This window comes from Leptodactylus fuscus, chromosome 2 (assembly GCF_031893055.1).
Source record: "Leptodactylus fuscus isolate aLepFus1 chromosome 2, aLepFus1.hap2, whole genome shotgun sequence".
NCBI classification, from domain to species: Eukaryota; Metazoa; Chordata; class Amphibia; order Anura; family Leptodactylidae; genus Leptodactylus; species Leptodactylus fuscus.
This window is the reverse complement of record NC_134266.1, coordinates 121,626,827-121,639,362: the sequence shown is the minus strand read 5'-3', so window position 1 is coordinate 121,639,362 and position 12,536 is coordinate 121,626,827. Positions and strand designations below refer to the sequence as shown.

Sequence of the window (12,536 nt, the reverse complement as noted above, 5' to 3'; positions counted from 1 at the left end):
GATGTGAACCAGACCTTAGACAAGATAGATATCTTACCAAATGATCAGGTAACATGCTGCCCATAGATTTATATGGGGGGAGTGGTGCGCAGAGAGCCACACAAATGCTGATGCTGTTTCTAGCAAATGTTTGATCGCTCACTAGAGATGGCTTCACAGGTACAGTGGTCAGTTCTGCTTTTCTGTGCATTCCCTCCATGAAATGCACAAAAATCACACACAATGCATTTATTTTTACATATCCTACAAGCATGTTTTCATCTGGTAAAGAATCCACACCTGATTATAGTCAATGGGTTCTGTCTGTATCCGCTATGTTAGTGGCCCATTTGTCCATTGTTATGGTCCTCCGGCAGAGTACCAGACCTAGCATAAAAAAAGGAGTTGGCTGAGCAGAATCTCTTCTATGTGCAGCATATGAGAGCCACCATATCAGCCAGTTGGCACCCACCAGCTCACTGACACTGCAGATAAGAAAAATGCTACACACTGGTCAATGTACACATATGGGAAACTAAAGACAGTTTGTTATGCATTTCATATTTTATGTCGTTTTACTAGCTGATAAAAAGCAGACATAAGCAATGCAAAAACGACATGCTGTTGATCTGCATTATGGAGAAGCAACAATTTCTTACAGGGTGAAACTTGGTAAGCTTGAAAATCTGCTCCATGCCCCATTGCTTGAGGGTATAGTTGTACTTAACTGTACAAATAATCATTTTGTACATTTTTGAAAAACACATTGTTGGCATTAAAGCAAGATTCCTCATTACTAGGTGTTATTATACCTCAGTATGCGTGGCAGTGTCCTAACTGTTCTCTCACTGGAGGTTTTGTAGTGTATGCTTTACATACATTAATGGAAATCATCACCCTGCACTGCCCATCAGGAGCCTGAACCAATATAAAGACTACAACATACTCCCTATAGGCCATGTAGTTTAAGGGCCCGTTCACATGGAGTAAACTCGCATGTATTTTGGCAAAATACACGTGTAAAAATAAGACTCCCATTGACTTCAATGATATTTTAAAATTAATTTACATTTAGGTTTGTTTTTTGTTTTATTATTTGGGAATCTGGTATAAAAACTTGTATTCATAGTTCTAGGAAAAACCTAGACAGCACACTGAACTCGCAAACTGGTGTGCAGGCTGCCTAAAGCTGTGTGATCTGCATCATTCTGGTATAGCTTTAGTAGCAGCATATTTTGTGAGGTCATGAAATAGACCTTACACGGTATTTGTTACAGATATGCATTGTTAAAAATCTTCAGTTGATGGCAGGCATTCCACAAGCTTTTAGACAATCTCTGTACTGCAGTGAATAAAATCCACGAAAAATTCTACAAAGTGCAAAATTCAAAGGCAAAACTTTAAAAGTTTACAGACTGGATTTACATTTGTGCTTCTGTTAGGCCACATGCACACGACCATACTTTTTTATCTACAATTGCAGATAAAAGTACAGACCTGTACATTTCAATGGGCCCATACAAACAGCCATAGATTTTACAGCTTTATGCCCAGGCCAAACTGAAGAGCAGCAAAATATGGAGCAGGTTCTATACCTGTCTGTCCTTGCAGCTCTGTCATTTCATTTTCAATGTTCGGATCAGTGACTGCTCAGTATTGTGCATGTAGACTTACCTTGTTATTTCTGGAGACCCATGTAGAGAAAAAGTTTCTCGTACAAGACTAAATGCACATTACAGTGTGTTCACACTGTGCCTCCATGGACCCATTCACTTCCTTCAGTGAGCTCAGGCTGCAAGGCTGACAGGTATAGGTACTGCCCCATACACCGGCTGTAATAATAAACAGGAATGTATATGCAGCCATAGAAAAGAGTGGGTCCGTGTAATATCCCTGAAAAACTTACACTGACTAAGCATCAGGACCCTTATATGTCATAATAGTTAGCACATATACATACAGTATCACAGCAAATGAGGTCTAGTATTTAGAATGCCTATCCATTGGTCATTACCCATCTTTCCAAAGCTCCTGAAAGGTAAATATGCATAATACTGCAGGGACATAGGAAAACATAATTACACATTTGCCTGCTGGTGTCACTGTGTGTACACTAGTGCTGACATTGCTACTGCTATACCGCTGATACTACTGCACTGTTACAGTACTTATTTCATACAGTTATTAGGGAGATTGAATCTGACAAAATGGACACATGCACTTTATAGACCCAAAGTATAAAGTATAAGCCCACTCTTCTCTTACAAACCTTCCTGGTTCATGTACATTAGCATTACAGGGGAGAAGGAGGGGTTAAAATATGGCTGCTGCCCTAAAGAAGATTACTATTGCTTGTGTAATTTATGTTATAAGACAAAAGAACAGCAATAAAGTTAAGGACATAATGTGAGATGTCACACAGGAAAATTATTTTTTTATTTGTTTAGATTCTGGGTTAAGTGGTCTGTTAAGCTTGTAGAGCGCCTTTAAAGGGGCTCTATCATTGGGAAAAGTCATTTTTAACTAATCACATCCTTGCATAGGCTTTAGAAATGCTATTCCACACCTACCTTTAGTATGTAAATTGCCTCAGTGGTTTTTGAATAAGTCTGTTTTTATTCATATGCTAATTAGACTGGTGCACGATAGATCGTGTACCCCTTTGCTATTGTTTCCTATGGGAGGCTGCTGCTGCTGATGACTCAGCTTCCTGTTTGCACGCACATAGGAGATAATAGCAGAGATGACTGCTGGTGGGAACTTCCTGTGCTGGCTGGAAGCTCATTAGCATATGAATAAAAACAGACTTATTCAGAAACCACTGAGGCAATTTACATACTAAAGGTAAGTGTGGAATAGCATTTATAAAGCCTATGCAAGGATCTGATTAGTTAAAAATGACTTTTCCCAGTGATAGAGCCCCTTTAATGCTGAAATACAGAAATGTAATTTTAAAAAAGGTTACTAATATAAAAAAGTTTTTACCTTAAGACAGACAGACACTTCAGAACAGTTAACTCATGTAGAAGAAAGGTCTCTGAAGCTGTGAAGAAAAAGAATATAGTTTAGAATTTACATGCAGTGGTCCATACATGGTTTCCCTACCTGAATTATCAGTTTCTCAAAGACTAAAACAAGGGAAAGGAGCAAACTTTTGTCTCCAGAGGGCCACATTCTCAGACTGTAGCACTCCCCAGGACAGCAGTGAAACTGAAAGGGATTATCTGATTTCAGAGACAAAGGATAAATTGTTTGTATAATGAAAAGCTCTATCATTTTCCAATCTACTGTACTTTGTCTTTCTGTATCAATTCAATTGTCAGCAACTACTATTCAACTATAAAAAGCGAAGCAATAAAGGGAAAAAAAAAAAAAAAAAAAAGGGAAATATTGTATATGGGAAATTCTACTGGCAAAATAGAGTGGTGTGGAATTAAACAAGAACAAAACCTGTAAGGGGGCGTTCACACTACCGTCGGTGTCCGACAGGACATTAGGAGCGGACACTAGCTGTGTCCGTGACACCTGTCATTTATTTAAATGGGCATCGGGTGCGTTCTTTTGCACTCCGTGCCCTTCCTTCCCTGTCCACAAGTGAAGATGTCCGACTTCTCCACTTGCGGACAGGGAAGGAAGGGCACGGAGTGCAAAAGCACCCGATTCCCATTTAAATAAATGACAGGTGTCACGGACACAGCTAGTGTCCGCTCCTAATGTCCGTGCCAGATTTTGATCGGATACTAGGAGGGGACACTACCTGTCGGACACCGACGGTAGTGTGAACGCCCCCTAAGAGAATGCCACAATTGTAGGTTTTTTTGCTAAAGATATCCACTATGTAGTAAAGACATGTCGCTTATATTCTCGGTCTGTACAACCTTAGTGATAACAAAAACTATATTCATTTGATGTTTTAATTGTGACACCTTTTAATTATTTTTTTTTTTTTTTTTTTGCCCCTCAGATTAAATTCACATCTGCAACAGAGTCTCAGTTGGAGACTGTTGCAGTGTCTTTTCAGTTTAATATTGGCGCCCCCATTATAGTCAATGGGGTCCACTGAGCTCCACGTGTAACCATTGGTTTAGTGGTGCATCTAGAGTCACTATGGTATTCACTAATCATTCGCATAGTTCAGGTATTTTCAGATCCATTGACACCTACCATGTTTATTTGATGATCGGTGAAAGGGGCAACTGACTGAGGCATCTCAAGGTTTAAAAGAGATTCTACCACTAAACCAACATTTTTTCTAATTACCACATCAGAATAGCTTTAAAAGGCTACTCGTCTCTTATCTTTAGACGTGGTCTCCACCACGCCGTTACTTAGAAATACTGGTTTTAACCAGTATGCAAAAGAGTTCTCTGCAGCAATGAGGCGGGCCCCAGCGCTCAAACGGCGTCCCTACTGCTGCCATTTTTGGGAGGCCGCTCTTGCTCTTGTAGTTCAATACAGGAGCGTACTGCACAGGCGTTGGACCGACACGGAAGACAGAAGAGGCGGGGTTGCAGCTGAAGATGGAGGCGTCGCTGGAGTGAGCTCTCGGGCAGGCCCCCATCACCGTTTGAGCGGTGGGACCCGCCCTCACTGCTGCAGAGAACTCATTTGCGTGCCGGTTAAAACTGGTATTTCTAAGGAACGGCGCCGCAGAGACCATGTCTAAAGGTAAGAGATGAATAGCCTTTCTTAAGGCTATTCCGACGTAGTAATTAGAAAAAAATGTCGGTTTAGTGGTAGAATCCCTTTAAGTGCCCACAATGAGAAGGTTATTGCTGGTGAGAGTCCACAAGCTGCAATATCATCCACACTCTGCAGTTATGTGGTGAAGTCATAAGTTAGTGAGTGACGTTGAAATGATTATTTTTAATTAGATTATACAACTATTGTTATTATATAATTGCTTACATGTTGCTTGTTACTTATCATTAGCTTGTTTTAATGAATTAGAGGCGCTTTACTGCTTCTGACTGACCACGGCTGTCAGGCAAAAGGCTGTACATTGTGACAAAAGTGTTTTTCAAGCCAAAGCCAGCAGTGGATTTAGCAGAAGGGAAAGGTACAGGTACTTCCTTTATATTTTTCTATTCCTTTACACGCCACTCCTGACTGGCTCAAACAGAGAAAAAAAAATAAAAGCTGAGTTTCCACATCATGTGGCCTTAGCCTCAGGCTGAAAAAATAAAGGAGCCAGTTAGTGGTTTGGCCTACGAAATCCATAGCTCTGCTTTTTACAGCGTATGTATCAAAGCTTTGCAAAAGAGTTTTGTGCCGGGCACCTGCACTTAACGTCCAGGATCAGAAAAGGTCTGATCTTGTGCATTTAACCTTTTAGATGCCATGTCAATAGAGACTGCAGCATTCAAGCGATAGACTGTGCGCGTTGTCAAGCATTGGCAGCCTCAAAAACATGATTGCTGGGTGGCCATCCCATGATCTAGCAGCCTAGGGACTAATGAAGCCGACTTCTCATGGGTTTCCTCCTGAGTTGTGCTGATCGGCCTCAGCAGTTATGTGGCTGGGACTTCTGCCATGCGTCAGCAAAGGACAGAGAAGACCTGAGAGAGTATGACAGAGTATGATTTATTTATTCATTTATTTTTTTTTCTCACTGACCCCAGCTGATTTAAAAATTAGATGGATTTTCCATTTTTGCCTGGACAACCACTTTAAGCTATATTCAGATGTCATGGACGTTTTTCACCTCAATTGTGTCAATGTAGCCTAAGAGAGGAAACCCCACCATTAATTAGAAGTTCTTGGATTACCCCTCGTTTACATCTGCATTTGGTAATCCGTTCGGGCATGGTGACCCTCCAAACGGAGTACAAAGTGCAATTGCCACGCACTGCCCATACGAATCATGCAGACAGGAAAGTAGATTGTCAACTTCTTTCCTGTCCGTATGTTCTGTGCGGAGATCTGGCAGCAAGCACACGGACCTCATTATAGTGTATGGGGTTCCATGTGATTTTACTGCACAGCGCTTGCAATTGTGTTTGGTATTCCATTCGTCTCCATGCAGATTCCCTGAACGGAATACAAACGCAGATGTGAATGAGGGGTAATGCTCATGTTGTTACAAATTCTACACCTCCTTAAATCTTTCAGAATTATACTTTCTAAAGGAACTGTCAAGACCCTTTCCAAGACATGTGAATGTTAAGACAGTTCACAAAGGGGCAATCCTGTTTTATAAACGTCTGATAGGTGTATATGCTCCACATCAGTAAGAGGTTAGGAGTCTGCCAGATTCAAGCAAGAATAAAAGGACGGGTAGCAGTCAACTGCTCATTATTTCAATATGTTAGAAAAAAAGGTATGGCTAAAGCCACCATTCTACAACTTAGATATGGCACGTGCCTAATCAGGCAGTAGTGGCTATAACCTGTGGACACATGTTAAATGTCCAAGGAGAGAATATCCCTTTAATTCAAGGACTGCTAAATACATGGTTTTTATTTGTAAAAACTATAAAAGATACAATGTTTTAATGAAGTGTACCCTTCAGCCGGCCTGACGTAATTTACAGCAGAGAAAGTACCAATAAATCTCTTTGGAGTTGCAACTTTCCTGCTGAAGTATCTGAAATGAAGCAACAGAACCTTGAACTCTAAACACAATGAGGGCTATTGAAGATAAGAAATGGCAATGTCCTTCCTACTCTTATGAATGCTTAACTATACAAGTGGCACATCTTCTATTGAAAAATGGCTCAGTTTGTACACAGTTGGACTTTCTGATGGGAGTGACTTTACACATATAGTAATACAGCTCACCTGTCTGGCAAAGTACTTTCTACCCAAGTCTTCCTACCCAGAATAGCTGGACTGATTCCTGTAGTACTTTCCATCCTACAATTTTTTTATTTATTTTTTTTACATTACAGAGAATGTGTCCAGTCGGTATATGGAAAGCAGTACAAACACTGTCACCGCAGAGTGACTTAAGCACCCTAAAATTTTACAGCTGGTGAATGGAACTTTTGAAAACCAATTCAAACACTTAGACCCCCCCCCCCCCCCCCATTATGAACGAGAATTAATATTTTCAGGCATGGAGGGTAATTGCAGGGGGATGTCTGTGGCTAGGCTAATAACAGGATAGAAAGATTTGGGAAGAAGCCCCAGATCCTCAGTTCTCATAGAAGATGCACACATTAGAGGAGTATTCCTCATTAGAATGGGGTCTGCAAAGCTACATTCACATAACCGTGAATAAAGGTCGTAACACTTCAGTTAAAAGACATCACACAGCAGCATTATTTTGACAAGGAACCATCAAAATATAGGTCATATCCTAATTTTGCCCTTTTTCCACAGACCCCTAAATACAATCAAATGTATGAGGGAACAATGGAAACACGCTCATTATATGGCGTCCCAGCCAACCGCTGATATGCTGAAAAACTCACAAGCACGGCACAAGGAACAAGTTCGACAGCAATTTGCTGAATATAAGGCAAATCATCAACCCCAACAACACACAGACAAAGTTGTGGGCAGAGGCTAATTGTATATAGGCATTTGCAAATCACAAAATTATCCCAAACTTCTCCTGGGCACAGTCTATAGGTCAAGATCAGCTGGAATGACAGGTACGGCCTGAAGTTTAACGATAGGAAAACAATTCTATAGATAAAAAAATGTTTAGCAAGGAAACCAGATAATTCACATTTTACCACTGACAAAGGGTTTTCATTGTGCAACTGGAAAGCTTCTGCATGTTCCTCATGTAAGGGATATCAGTTAGCACTAATAAGCAAGAATTGAGTTTCACAATGATATTACAAACAATGACCTACATTTATATTCCAGAGATAACCCCAACAAATGGATTCCATCTAGAACAGCTGCAGAGCATCAATATGAACATGTTTCAGTTGCAAGCGCCAAGCAGCTGGGGTCTAACAAACATTCACCATGTAAGAAAAGTAATAAGTGTTTCCACAATAGTGTTTCCACATGGGGAGTTCGTGAACATAATTACAGGATTTTGGCATAACATAAAATGGTATTTAGAGATTTAGTGTCAGAAGAGTCAAAATAAAAGAACAAACAAAGAACCTATACTTCACTTAAGGGTATGTTCACACGAAGAGGACTTTTTAAAGAAATATTAACATAATGCAGTTTTTGGCTCCAGCAAACTGTATGGCCCTGGAAACTTCCCTTTAAAAAAAAAAAAAAACGCTTGCAGTTTTTGATGTTTTTGCAAAAAACAGTCTCAAAAACAGTGTTAAAGGGGTTCGATCAGCAAAATTTTGCTGTATGAGCCCAACATATGCCTTTAGCTATTCAGGCACCGCTAAACTTATTCTAATGCCCCCCCCCCCTTCCCGTTTTAAAACAATACCCTAAAAACAAATATGCAAATGATACTTACTGTGCACAGTGGGCAGTCATGCACTGTCCATCGTCATCTTGCTGTCACACCTTCCTCCTTTTTCTTCTTCCAGCAATGTCCTCCTGTCCTCGCTCTTCCCCGCCTTGATCTTCTGTTCTTCCGGAATTAAGAGGTTCACGAGCATACTGCGCATGCGAAGTATGCTCGAATATTTCTAAGGGGGAATAAGAACTACTACAAAAATGGAGGGTGCGCTACTGCGCACGCGCGGGATTTGAACCAAGCCCGCCAGAAGAACAGAAGATCAAGGAGAGGAACAGCCAGGACAGGAGGACGTCGCTGGAAGTAGAAAGAAGAGGAAGGTGTGACAGCAAGATGACATTGGACAGTGCATGACTGCCCATCGTGCACGGTAAGTATAATTTGCATATTCGTTTTTAGGGTATTATTTTTAAATGGGGGGGGTTAAAATAAGATTAGCGGTGCCTGAGTTGCCTTATTCAGGCATATGTGAGGCTCATACAGCATAATTTTACTGGTAGAGCACCTTTAAAAATAGTGTTGCGTTTTTCCTTCTCCCATTCTTATAAACGGGTTCTTCAAGGCAGAATTCACCTAAAGATAGGAGGGGGGGGGGAGCAACATGACCAAACAGAAAAAAAAAAAAAAAAAAAAAAAAAATCACACTCACCTTTCCACAGTGCTCCAATGCCTCCCTCAGACGTACAGTATTCTGGGTCCCGTGCTGACATGTAGGAGAAGTCCTAGCCACACGTCACTGCTGAGACCAATCAGCAGCCACAGCAAAGGGCCTGAGATGTCACTAGTACTACCATCACGGATCTCTTCCTGAGGCTGCTCATTGGTGGCTTCACCAGAAGGGATTTGTGATGTCACAACCAGTGAACAGTTACACACTGAGTAGACGTCAATGTCTTAACACTGGGCCTCCATAAGAAACTTTTTATTGCTGATTTCTCCAGCAACTGAGGTTGATATATTGGCTGCTTCCTGATCTATATGTCCAGTGATCAAGAAGGCAGATGCAGTAATAAAACATATCTGCCTTCTTTATGAGAAGTTTCTGCACTCTGCAACTACATCCATGCGGAATTAAATGCTGACTTCCACATCTCTATAGTTTAAGGGGGGAGCAAGGGATTCAGCAAGTGAGAGGATTTTAATTCCACATTACTCAAACACTTTGCTCCAATGTAAATATTTTCTTTGGCTTCTACTATTACCGACTGAAGAAAGCAATGCTGGACAGCTGCGATGAGCAGTAAACACCAGTCTAGGGGGTTACATATTGTGGAAAATCCATTAACACATGTGCATTATCTGTGATCACTAAGGCTCACAGCACTCTGTACCTGAGCTCCATATCCTGGTATAGATTATAAATGTACCCATATATCTCATTCACCCAACAGAAGCAGAATGACCTTTGAACTTTTGTTGTGTTGACATCTACAATACAGCAAGCCTTTCAGGCAACATGTGTAACAATATGCTTTTAAATGGTATACATCGGGAGTATACGGTACACAAAGTCCCTGAAGCTGCATTAGGGCTAAGGTCCCACGTAGTGGGCCACAACAAAATAGCGCTGTGGGGAAAAACAGAAATTCAGCAGTTTTTTCCTCTGTGGACATTCTGCTTCCTTTATACCTACCTATAGGGAAACAGCATTTGTGTAAGTTTGTTATACAAGTGTTATATACTGGGGCAGATACTAAATACAGTAATAAAACTGCACTACATTTTCCAAAAATGTTTAATTCAGTTTGAAAATCTAAATTACATATTAAAATTTGGATCATTTCTTTGAAATCCTCCATTCTCTCTCTCGTTTCTGTATCGAGAGCTTTTCCTGTCACTGACTAAATGTTACCGTGTACAGGAGTATGAGCTGTGTAGTAGAGAAAATGAGGAAGGGATGGTCACTATAATGTGTATAAAATAATATATTTTTCTTTCATGTATCGGACATTAGAAAACAGCCCACTTTGACCAAGGCGTCAGGGGCCTTAGGGTCAGTTCACACGTGAACTGCCCGCGTGGGTTTTGACACCGAGAGAGACGCGGTGGCAGAAGACGGAAACCTGAAATCGGAGATCGAGCACTGGTGTGAACCCAGCGTAATAATCATTAAAATGTTTGCATTCAGAAACTAGGCAATTGGACATACGCCGTGCTATTGTTGCTGGAAGTCCTGTGACGAACATGACTGCTGAGCGGAGATCAGTGGCAGCAGAAAAGGTGACGTATACAAGTGACGTTGCCAGGTTCTTTCCTGCCACCGCTAACATCCCAGATTGGCCTCAGCAGTCATGTGGGGTGCAGGACTTTAAAGGGGTTGCCCAGGCAAAAATGGACAACCTGTTTAATTTTTAAATGAGCCAGGGCAGTGGAAAAAGTTAAAAGAAAATCATAATTACATTTTCCACAGTGCTCCGATGCCTCCCTGCACAGTCATGTCTCCTCAGTCCATTGGTGGCTTCTACCACACATAACTGCTGAGGCCAATCAGCAGCCACAGGCCACAGTGAAGGGTAGGTGATGTCACTTCCTGTGACATCATGAGTCTCTTCTAGAGGCCAATCAGTGACTTCAGTGGAAGGGATTCATCAAGTCACAGCCAGGGAGTAATCTGCCTTATGAACACACCAAAGCAGAAGGATCAGACCACGCTGGGAGGACACTGGAGCACCAGGGTCAGGCCCCACCAACACCAAAATATACAAATTACCTGGACAACCTCTTTAAGCGACAAAGGCAAAGTAAGGCACAACGGTCAGCGGTGGAGATGCCAGAGACAGGAGAGTATAAGGGTTTGGTTTATTTACGGTAAATGTTACCCCATCTCCGACCTGCTTTATTATTTGTGCATTCAACAGGCCTGACACAACCAGCCCTATAAGTAATGGTGGCTTTACTGGTGACCCCGGCAATGTTACCACAACATGCCTATACTGGCCATAAGAGATAGTCCTTACTTCTGTATGATATTCTCATCCTCTCTGCTCATCCATGTGGTGAAGTTTTCCCCATTTCCTGCATAGCCCATGCCCGGCCTAATAAAGCACCCCCCGCCCCTTCCTCTAAGCCCTCTGCCCCAGACACGACAGAAATCGAAAGCAAACGTTTATAATATTAGATACACAAAAACTGCGGCCTAACATCACAGACTATCGATGCCGAGACCGCCTCTGACACAATTACATGCCCGGGCTTACACCAAGATACGGCGGGAAGACCAGCAAGCTGGAAAATGGCGTCAATTCCACACGGCGCAGTGAATAAGAAGACAGCCACATCCCGGATACAACACGGCCTCCCGTCCCCACCGTAGTCTCCACTCACCTGGTCTTTGCCGATGGCTTATTCCAGCTCCGGGCACGGCGCAGACTCTGTGATAAGCCTAGTGCGAAGAGCACCACAAGACGCTGCGCGCGCAGAGCATGCTGGGAACTACCGTGCGGACAACAACATCTCGCCACCAAACTATACAAGGTACCGCGAGCTTTTGCGTGATTTGCTCAGGTGCTGGCGAGGGGCGGACCACAGTGTAAGCTAGACAGGTAACGTCATGGCTGCTGAGGCAGGTGCGGGACATGGCAAAGGTTACTCCAAAACCAGTAGAGTAGTAAAATAAACGATAGCCTCTGCTGCAAAGAGATGTGAAGGTGGCAAAATTACAGTCTGTATTATATGAAATTATTATTATTATAGTCTGTATTATATGAAATTATTATAGTCAGTATTATATTATTATTATAGTCTGTATTATATTATTATTATTATAGTCTGTATTATATTATTATTATTATTATAGCCTGTATTATATGAAATTATTATTATTATAGTCTGTATTATATGAAATTATTATAGTCTGTATTATATTATTATAGTCTGTATTATATTATTATTATAGTCTGTATTATATTATTATTATAGTCTGTATTATATTATTATAGTCTGTATTATATTATTATTATAGTCTGTATTATATTATTATTATTATAGTCTGTATTATATTATTATTATTATAGTCTGTATTATATGAAATTATTATTATTATAGTCTGTATTATATGAAATTATTATAGTCAGTATTATATTAAAGGGGCTCTATCAGCAAAATGTTGCTGTAGGAGCCCCATATATGTGTGAATATCCTATAAGACGGCTATTCAGCCCCCCCCCCCC

The 12,536-nt window shown here is 41.1% G+C and overlaps 1 protein-coding gene across 4 annotated transcripts in view; it reads right to left on the bottom strand.

Annotated features, from left to right (window-relative positions):
* Positions 1-11,786, bottom strand: part of THRAP3 (thyroid hormone receptor associated protein 3) — a 47,984-nt gene extending 36,198 nt beyond the window's left edge. For 2 of the 4 annotated variants that reach the window (XM_075264500.1, XM_075264505.1), the window contains exons 1-2: positions 11,692-11,785; positions 2,965-3,022 (exon numbers count right to left, since the gene is read on the bottom strand). The gene's annotated coding sequence lies outside the window, so the exon portion shown is untranslated. Of the gene's footprint in view, positions 1-279; positions 303-2,964; positions 3,023-11,691 lie in introns of those variants that run through there. The other 2 variants (XM_075264504.1, XM_075264501.1) reach the window with 2 other exon arrangements.
* Positions 11,787-12,536: the final 750 nt, after the last annotated feature.